This window comes from Trematomus bernacchii, unplaced genomic scaffold (assembly GCF_902827165.1).
Source record: "Trematomus bernacchii unplaced genomic scaffold, fTreBer1.1, whole genome shotgun sequence".
Taxonomy (NCBI): domain Eukaryota; kingdom Metazoa; phylum Chordata; class Actinopteri; order Perciformes; family Nototheniidae; genus Trematomus; species Trematomus bernacchii.
In genome coordinates, this window is record NW_022987648.1 from 705,917 (window position 1) to 716,583 (window position 10,667).

The following is a 10,667-nucleotide window of genomic DNA, read 5'->3' on the forward strand; positions in this document are numbered from 1 at the left end:
CTATTATATATTATATATATGTGTCTTTGTCAAATAATATTTGAAAACTGATTCTCAAATCAGTTCCATATAGCACTGTTTTATTTATTTTTAGCAATTTACATGTAATACTTGCACCGTAGGATATCTTGTGTTAGCTTGTAAGCATGTTATTTTACGTATTCTTAAGCTTAATTTAATGTGCCAGTTTAAAAAACTGAAATGCTTAGTGCCGAGAGTTAAAACCTTTATTTCAAATTATCGTTAACCAGAGCTTAATATTGTTTTTTTAATATAACACTCATTTATAATGTTTTGAAATGAGTGGGCTTATTATTTCCATTGTTTGCTCAACATTACAATTATAAGAATACTCCACAACACTGCTTAATATTACATCATTTATTTATATTGACAAGACATTTGACATAGTTCAATAATTATACATGATATGATATGGCTGAATAACATTTTTCATTTCCATATGAGGCAACAGTTTATTTATTTTTTACAGTTTACACCCCCCCCCCCCCCCCCCCCCCCCCCCCCCCCCCCCCAGAGAGCAGGTCCAGCCATCTTTTGTGCTAAACTCCGCCCAGCCTGCTGCTCCTCTCAAAGAGGGGGCCCCAAGCTCTCAGGGGGCCCCTGGAAGGATCTGGGACCAGTGAAGCAGAACTCCACGGGGACCCCCCTAACATCCTGCACCTTTCCCCCTGGAGCTCACATATAATTGTCACTGGATGCTCGTTAAAGGATCCAATTAATCAGAATGGATTGGTCATTACAGGTCAGCAGGCAGGGCATCCTGACACAGTTGGCCTTTAGTTCCTCTCGTGTGCGGCTCTAAATGAAGAGCCGCTGTACCATGACTCCATAATGTCCCCTTGATGTGCCATTAACATTTATTACTCTGGAGAAGACATAGGGCCATTGCAGCATGCACATATCAATTTGGGTGCAGGAACTGTTATCTGGATTGTCTAAAACTCTAGGGATGTTTTATGGCTCAGTTGACTTATTAAATAATTATGAAATTAATATTTTTCTATAATTACTTTTTTCGCTTTTGAAAAAAATAACACATTTAGGATTTTATATAAACTGTTAGCATGTGTTCATTTTGGCATCTGAGACTTTTTACAATGAAAACGTTTTTCTAATATTTATCCATTGTTATAGATTTATTGTATTCCACCACAAGTCAAAGTAAAGACATGTGAACCAAAGATAAATTCCTATCTCGATGTATGTTTTCCATTTTTAATTGACGCTATGTTTGCAGAATGTAGATGTCATGGTTATAACGGCTGTTAGAGAATATGTCCTGTATCTGTCCCTACCAGACTGTAATGCTTTGTTACTGCCAATTTGACCTAAATGTTTTGCTTTAAATTATTTATCTCGCTTCTTGTTGTAGGCTTCTTGCTATAAGCTTCTTGCTGTAAGATTCTTGCTGTAAGCTTCTTGCTGTAGGCTTCTTGCTGTAGGCTTCTTGCTGTAGGCTTCTTGCTGTAGGCTTCTTGCTATAAGCTTCTTGCTATAAGCTTCTTGCTGTAAGCTTCTTGCTGTAGGCTTCTTGCTGTAGTCTTCTTGCTGTAGGCTTCTTGCTGTAGGCTTCTTGCTGTAAGCTTCTTGCTGTAGGCTTCTTGCTGTAGGCTTCTTGCTGTAGGCTTCTTGCTATAAGCTTCTTGCTGTAAGCTTCTTGCTGTAAGCTTCTTGCTGTAGGCTTCTTGCTGTAGGCTTCTTGCTGTAGGCTTCTTGCTATAAGCTTCTTGCTGTAGGCTTCTTGCTGTAGGCTTCTTGCTATAAGCTTCTTGCTGTAAGCTTCTTGCTGTATGCTTCTTGCTGTAAGCTTCTTGCTATAAGCTTCTTGCTATAAGCTTCTTGCTGTAGGCTTCTTGCTGTAGGCTTCTTGCTGTAGGCTTCTTGCTATAAGCTTCTTGCTGTAGGCTTCTTGCTGTAGGCTTCTTGCTATAAGCTTCTTGCTATAAGCTTCTTGCTATAAGCTTCTTGCTATAAGCTTCTTGCTGTAGGCTTCTTGTTGTAGGCTTCTTGCTGTAGGCTTCTTGCTGTAGGCTTCTTGCTGTAGGCTTCTTGCTATAAGCTTCTTGCTATAGGCTTCTTGCTGTAGGCTTCTTGCTATAGGCTTCTTGCTGTAGGCTTCTTGCTATAAGCTTCTTGCTATAGGCTTCTTGCTGTAGGCTTCTTGCTATAAGCTTCTTGCTATAAGCTTCTTGCTATAAGCTTCTTGCTATAAGCTTCTTGCTGTAGGCTTCTTGCTGTAGGCTTCTTGCTATAAGCTTCTTGCTATAAGCTTCTTGCTTTAGGCTTCTTGCTGTAGGCTTCTTGCTATAAGCTTCTTGCTGTAGGCTTCTTGCTGTAGGCTTCTTGCTGTAGGCTTCTTGCTATAAGCTTCTTGCTATAAGCTTCTTGCTATAGGCTTCTTGCTGTAGGCTTCTTGCTGTAGGCTTCTTGCTATAAGCTTCTTGCTGTAGGCTTCTTGCTGTAGGCTTCTTGCTATAAGCTTCTTGCTATAAGCTTCTTGCTATAAGCTTCTTGCTATAAGCTTCTTGCTGTAGGCTTCTTGTTGTAGGCTTCTTGCTGTAGGCTTCTTGCTGTAGGCTTCTTGCTGTAGGCTTCTTGCTGTAGGCTTCTTGCTATAAGCTTCTTGCTATAAGCTTCTTGCTATAGGCTTCTTGCTGTAGGCTTCTTGCTGTAGGCTTCTTGCTATAAGCTTCTTGCTATAAGCTTCTTGCTATAAGCTTCTTGCTATAAGCTTCTTGCTATAGGCTTCTTGCTGTAGGCTTCTTGCTATAAGCTTCTTGCTATAAGCTTCTTGCTGTAGGCTTCTTGCTATAAGCTTCTTGCTATAAGCTTCTTGCTATAAGCTTCTTGCTATAAGCTTCTTGCTATAAGATTCTTGCTGTAGGATTCTTGCTGTAGGATTCTTGCTATAAGCTTCTTGCTATAAGCTTCTTGCTATAAGCTTCTTGCTATAAGATTCTTGCTGTAGGATTCTTGCTGTAGGCTTCTTGCTATAAGCTTCTTGCTATAAGCTTCTTGATGTAGGCTTCTTGCTATAAGCTTCTTGCTGTAGGCTTCTTGCTGTAGGCTTCTTGCTGTAGGCTTCTTGATGTAGGCTTCTTGCTATAGGCTTCTTGATGTAGGCTTCTTGCTATAAGCTTCTTGCTGTAGGCTTCTTGCTGTAGGCTTCTTGCTATAAGCTTCTTGCTATAGGCTTCTTGCTGTAGGCTTCTTGCTGTAGGCTTCTTGCTGTAGGCTTCTTGTTGTAGGCTTCTTGCTGTAGGCTTCTTGCTGTAGGCTTCTTGCTATAAGCTTCTTGCTATAAGCTTCTTGCTATAGGCTTCTTGCTGTAGGCTTCTTGCTGTAGGATTCTTGCTGTAGGCTTCTTGCTATAAGCTTCTTGCTGTAGGATTCTTGCTGTAGGCTTCTTGCTATAAGCTTCTTGCTGTAGGCTTCTTGCTATAAGCTTCTTGCTATAAGCTTCTTGCTATAAGATTCTTGCTGTAGGATTCTTGCTGTAGGCTTCTTGCTATAAGCTTCTTGCTATAAGCTTCTTGATGTAGGCTTCTTGCTATAAGCTTCTTGATGTAGGCTTCTTGCTGTAGGATTCTTGCTGTAGGCTTCTTGCTATAAGATTCTTGCTATAAGCTTCTTGCTATAAGCTTCTTGCTATAAGATTCTTGCTGTAGGATTCTTGCTGTAGGATTCTTGCTATAAGCTTCTTGCTATAAGCTTCTTGCTATAAGCTTCTTGCTATAAGCTTCTTGCTATAAGCTTCTTGATGTAGGCTTCTTGCTATAAGCTTCTTGATGTAGGCTTCTTGCTATAAGCTTCTTGCTGTAGGCTTCTTGCTGTAGGCTTCTTGATGTAGGCTTCTTGCTATAGGCTTCTTGATGTAGGCTTCTTGCTATAAGCTTCTTGCTGTAGGCTTCTTGCTGTAGGCTTCTTGCTGTAGGCTTCTTGATGTAGGCTTCTTGCTATAGGCTTCTTGATGTAGGCTTCTTGCTATAAGCTTCTTGCTGTAGGCTTCTTGCTGTAGGCTTCTTGCTGTAGGCTTCTTGCTGTAGGCTTCTTGATGTAGGCTTCTTGCTATAGGCTTCTTGCTGTAGGATTCTTGCTATAAGCTTCTTGCTATAAGCTTCTTGATGTAGGCTTCTTGCTGTAGGCTTCTTGCTGTAGGATTCTTGCTATAGGCTTCTTGCTGTAGGCTTCTTGCTGTAGGCTTCTTGCTGTACGCTTCTTGCTGTAGGCTTCTTGCTGTACGCTTCTTGCTGTAGGCTTCTTGCTGTAGGCTTCTTGCTATAGGATTCTTGCTGTAGGATTCTTGCTGTAGGATTTGCTACACCTGACAACCAGATAATGAAATGTGTCTGAAAGTTTGGAACATCAGTTCAATGAGAATTGATTCTAATGTAATTATTATTTTTATTTACTTGTTTATTGACAACCAAAATGATCTCTGATCCATAATACAATGGCTTCTTATACATGCTTCACTATGCTTGCCATGCTTTGTGTGGTGCAGCAGCCGAACCTTCAGGTGCTGCTCAGTGGCTTCAGTAGTACTGCTATTCAAGGCGCAGTGCTCTTTTGCTATATAGAGATATAGCTCTCAGTGAAAGATCCCTATTCTGCTGACTTGTACCTGCTTAAAATATAACTCAGAATACAGACAGAAACCTTCTGTTGAACACAGATCATGTGAATACAAGGGGAAGAAGAAGCTTGTTCTGAGAGCAGAGGCTCCCAGCGGACACATTACCTCTCTTCCTGTGTGTTCGTCGACCACACGGAGAAAGAGACTCTGGGGACAGCGTGCTGGAGGTAGACTGCACTCTTCTTCTTCTTCTTCTTCTTCTTCTTCTTCTTCTTCTTCTTCTTCTTCTTCTTCTTCTTCTTCTTCTTCTTCTTCTTCTTCTTCTTCTTCTTCTTCTTCTTCTTCACACTTTTGAATCACATTCTCTCTGGCTCCTATTCAAAATGAAAAGCAGAAGTGTGTCTGTCAGGAGTCTGGTGTGAAGGTGGAAAGAGAGACAGATGGAGGGGTGTAAGATGAATGATAAGCTGCTGTAGAGCCCTTTCTAGAGGCACAGTGTGGACTAGCACGTTGGATCGGGCTGAGGCCGCCGCTGCTGGATCTCAATGCAAACAGGTCATAGGAACAGGAAATACAACCATTTTGATTATGAATCACTAGATAGAGATTTTGCCTGAGAAAGGAACACTAACAAGGAGTCATCTTGCCTTGAACTAATCTTCAAATCTTTAAGTCTTTAACCAACCATTTCCAGACCATAAATCCTGCAGAAGGTATGAACAAAGAGCCAGTTCAAGTACAGGTCTGCAGTTACATCCTGTTCCCATGTGTGGGGCGCCAACAGTTACTGTAGGTGTAAAATGGTTGAGCATGTAGGAGGATTACATCAACGTGTTGTTGTTTAGCTCAGTGTCTGTGTGGAGCAGCTTCCTTTCATCCACCATTCATTGTTTCATTGTTTACTATTACATTTGACTATATTTTTACAACAGTTCTGTCTGTACATCAAACACTTGGAGGCTGGCTCCTCTTCCTTACTGAGAGAAGAGGGGGCAGCATCAATCCTGACCCATAATGCATCAGTTTCTGGTATCACTGTGAACAACTGAGCGCCTCTGAGGAGCCAGGAGGTGGAGAGAGAAGATAAATTATCAATCCCACAGTTGCTATTGTGCTTTGAGCTAGGCGAGAGGCCACATAGCGCTCTGGCTCTGTCATCCCCCCCGGCTCTGCTGTGAAATCCTCTATTTGCGGCTCCAGTGTACAGATAACATGTAACCAATGTCCTGGTGCTGAGGGACTCAGGCTCCTGCTCCAAGAATAGAGCTACGTCAAAGGGCCACACTTGGTCAAAGCCATAGTGCCAATACAGTGACTATCAATATGTTGTTAAATAATTAAATAAAGTCATTTGTAAACGTTTATTTCTGTTAGTGTCCGGAGTGGTGAATGTGTCCTATGGTATGATTGGTACATGCTGTGATAAATCAGTTCAGTCTGTAAAAGTCTGTTAAGGTTTTTTTATTTCTCCCTGTTTCACTCTCAGCACTGAAGATGGTACCCTCAATCTTGGTTGTGAATCATTTTTTACCCCACCATTTCATTACTCATAAATTCAAATGAAGCAAGGCTTAACGGTGACCCATGTGAACCCTGAACAGAACGCATGCCAAACCACAATAAGCAGGACAATAAAGATCCTGCCGGGTTCCCAGAAAGGACTCAACAAGGCTCTCTGCTGTAAATGTAGCATTTGGAATAAAACAGCTTGTAATTCAGAGAGCGCGATGTAAATAACTCTTAGCAGACGGGGCGGATGAACTTTGTTCCCAGGGGACCGAGAGTTTAACGGAGTGAGTCAAAGCTCCACGTCTGATGGACACGTTTTCAGCTGCTATGGATTCAAACCCATACCGCAGGACTGAAGGAAAAGAGTTGCTCTATAAATTCAGATTTCTACAAAACATAAAAGATCTTATAAAACATGATGCTCTTTCATATATATTAATAACTAACAGTACAGTATGTTCAATTAAAGAAAAGGTTAATTAACAGTAAATCTCCAAACATTTGAAAGGTAAAGATATAAAACATATCATGGGTTTTATATGTGAGGCTTTGCTGACTCTCTTTTCATCGTTTTCAACATTTACAATAAAGTAGACAAAGCATTATAAAAGTGGCTGCGGGACATTCCTCATGTTCAGGAGAACAGCTTGTTAACATGGCAGACAACGCTGGCAACAAATCATCAGTGCACAACAATGTGGCAACAATACATGTACACAAGTCATATAGTTCTTTGATTTTAAAGCCAGAGAAGAAAACAGAAAAACGTTTACAATTATCAACATTTCCAGTGGTGGTAACTAACTAACTAACCAACCAACTAACTAACTAACTAACTAACTAACTAACTAACTAACTAACTAACTAACTAACTAACTAACTAACTAACTAACTAACTAACTAACTAACTAACTAACTAACTAACTAACTAACCAACTAACTAACTAACTAACCAACTAACTAACCAACTAACTAAGCAACTAACTAACTAACCAACTAACTTAACTAACTAACCAACTAACTAACCAACTAACCAACTAACTAACCAACTAACTAACCAACTAACTAACCAACCAACTAACTAAACTAACTAAACTAACTAACTAACTAATTAACCAACTAAATAAATAACTAACCAACTAACCAACTAACTAACCAACCAACTAACTAACTAACTAACTAACTAACTAATTAACCAACTAAATAAATAACTAACTAACTAACTAAACTAACAAACTAAATAATAAACAGACATTGACATGTAATTATAGCATATCCAACAGCATTATATAAAGTCCTTTCTTCTACATTATCCAGCTGTGATGAACACATTCGTGCATTAATATCATAATAAAGTCATAATACAATAAGTATATATCGCAGGACCGTCTGCTCAAGCTCCAATCTATCATCCAATCATGATACTCGCTGTCCATTGTGAGATTGGACCTAAACCAATCACGACGCGAGTTCACAATGGACGGAGCCAATCATGTCACGGCATCACAATGGACAGAGCCACTCACGGCACGGCTTCTCCCCGAACCCGCCCCCCTCACGCTTTTGGTTGACACAGTGGACAAGTCGCGAGGCGCATTAGAGGTATTCAGAGTAAGTAACAACACTACATGTTTCTATTTTCCCGTTTACAGTCATAAAACCTATTTTTACAACCGTCGTTTTGGCGTCAACTTTTACATTACGGTATACAGTCGGCCACTTCAGTCTGCATAAAGTTAGCAAGCCAGCATTGCTAATGCTATCGTGTCTAGGTTAAATACACGTTATTATATTAATCAATGTCAACAGCCATGTGTTATACATCCGATTGACAACAGTAATTTAAATAAGTTGTTAAACGACTCTTGTATGAATGGGCATGTTGTAATTAGTAACTACACTTCTGTGAGCAGTGGTACATTAGTCATACAGCATATATACTGTATACACAGAGGTGGGAAGTAACTAAGAACATTTACTCAAGTACTGTACTTAAGTAGAATTTTGAGATACTTGTACTTCACTTGAGTGTTTCCATATTTGTCTACTGTGTACTTCTACTCCACTACAATTCAGAGGTAAATGGTGTACTTTTAATCCACTACATGTGTTTAATAGCTTACCTTTAGTTACTTTACAGATTTGGTTAAGATGCCTATTGGTTACTGGTGGCGTTTTATGAGTTTATGTTTATCAGTTTATTTGTTCATATAGACACCTAAAGTATATCATATATTATATGACATAAATATCTTTATGTGAGATAAGGGATCGTTGCTCAGTATGATATGATAAAGTGTGTTATATGCTCCAGGAAGGATACAGTATATTGTTGAATATATATTAAAGATAGCTATATACTGTATATAACATTACATTAATTGTAATTTAATATACATACATCAATCATTTATGGATAAAAGGATAACTTCACCGTTTATGAACATCATGTGTTTATACATGATTATATGTGTAGATAACCTGTATAAATAATGGTTAACATGGTATCAGTGTTGTTCGCTTTGCAGTGTAGTTCTCTCTAACACTTGAATTGTTATTTTACTTAAAGTTTAGATGATCACTAAACCTATAAGCCATAAAGAAATGGGAGATGCAGAATGGACGGGCTTTGGCCTTCAGGAGGGATGAACCCGCTCCAAGGAAACAGAAGTGACGTGACCTCTGTCAGAAGGTAAAGTATAGAAACATGTACCTCTTACTTATTATTCACAAATGATAAGTATATTACTGAACATTTACAATTGACTGGTGCAAACATTATCAATCAAATGATTTACACTGAGTGACTCACTCCAGACTAAAACATAATGATGATAGTTTCAGATTAAGAAATGCCTCATGCATACATTTTATATCACACCCCCAGTAGTTACCCCCAGAGCCCAGCCTCCTCCCAAGCAGTCTCTGGGTGCTGTCCATGTACGGCAGGGATATCCTCTCCCACATGGACCATATCAAGGCCAGCATCACCTCCACATTTAGTTCCATCTTAAAGATGGACTCAACCAAAAAGGTCAAATATAACGTGACTGAGTATTTGATTTCCATGTTTGTTAAACTCTCTTATAAACAATAACATTAAAAACTAGTTTTTATTATAAATGTGTTCGGTTATAAATCTGGAAACATTAACTGCTATAGATCATTTCTAATAAATGCCTCAACTTCGCTGTTGTCACATTCCAGATCACAAAGCATCAAAGCAAGGTGGAGCAGCTGTTCCCTGCTCAACCCTCTGGCCCTCAGGTGGAGATGTAGCTCTTCCCTGCTCCACCCTCTGGCCCTCAGGTGGAGATGTAGCTGTTCCCTGCTCCACCCTCAGGTCCACAGGTGGTGTTGCAGCTCTTCCCTGCTCCACCTTTGGGCTCCATGATATTTACACCAGTGAGCTCACAGGTTCCTGTCCTGGTCGGTGCTCCACAGGCTCTGAATGCCAGCCTCTCTCTGCTGTTCCTGCTCCTGCTCCTGCTCCTGCTCCTGCTCCTGCTCCTGCTCCTGCTCCTGCTCCTGCTCCATACAGCCACACACTGACCCGCAGAGTACTGCCCAACACGTGTGAAGGTGTGGGAGGTTTGGGACAGCGGACACTGGACACAGCCAGTACAGGGAGTAGTGAACTACATTGTGCCAAAGGAGCAGTGGTTGGCGGACATAACAACATGTATCTCCCCCCCACCAGAGGCATGGACACTGGACACTTATTTATGTATATAGTTCCGTGTATAGTTTGATATTTATTTATATATATGATATGTATATATTTTATTAAGTTTATGATAATGTTTATTTGATGTTAAAACTCATTTAGAGTGTTATTTTTGTTATACTGCACCTTACTTACTTTTAAGGGTTGTTTTACATTGTATTAAGTTGAAGTACTTTAAAATAAAGGTGTGGTTCTATCAAGTACGTGACTGTCCAATAATTGAGTGGAGTGCTATGTTTAGAATTTCTATATGTTTTCTCTTTGTTTGTTAAAAGACAGACATTATAACACCAATACCTTCTTAGTTCATATTACATGTAATGGTTACATTTCATTATTTATCCACAGCACACAAACCATGAGCTTCAATACAGGTCCATATTGGTTACTTCAAAACTATCCCTGATAAAGAAAATAATAATAATTGTATGTAATAAACTTGAAAGAAGTAGATACGTTTTACTTAATATTTATTAGAAATATATAATATTTAATAGAAATGTGTTAATAGTTAACTGCATAACACAAGTGTATTAGTCAACAAACGCATACTTTGTTGGTCTTTATTAAAGTACTTCTGTATATAAATACTTGTACATGCTACAGAAGGGAAACAGGGAGCCAGAGAATAGGTTTTTTCTCCTCTTTTTCTCTTTTTCCCTCTCTTTTTCCCTCTTTTTTCCTCCTTTTTCTTCTTCCCCCTTCTTCCCCCTTCTTCTCCTTTCTCCCCCCCCCTTGCAAGACTATTGTTCCCCAGCTTTGGCGCAGTGGATAGAGCCTTGGACTGGGGATCAGATGGTCACAGGTTCAAACCCCACTGCAGTCAGCATG

At 39.7% G+C, this 10,667-nt stretch overlaps 1 long non-coding RNA gene across 1 annotated transcript; it reads left to right on the forward strand.

Moving 5' to 3' along the window:
- Positions 1 to 7,648: 7,648 nt before the first annotated feature.
- On the forward strand, positions 7,649 to 10,020 carry LOC117485824. The gene is made up of 3 exons (XR_004556244.1): positions 7,649 to 7,720; positions 8,679 to 8,801; positions 9,317 to 10,020. It is a non-coding gene; the product is annotated as an uncharacterized LOC117485824 (long non-coding RNA).
- Positions 10,021 to 10,667: the final 647 nt, after the last annotated feature.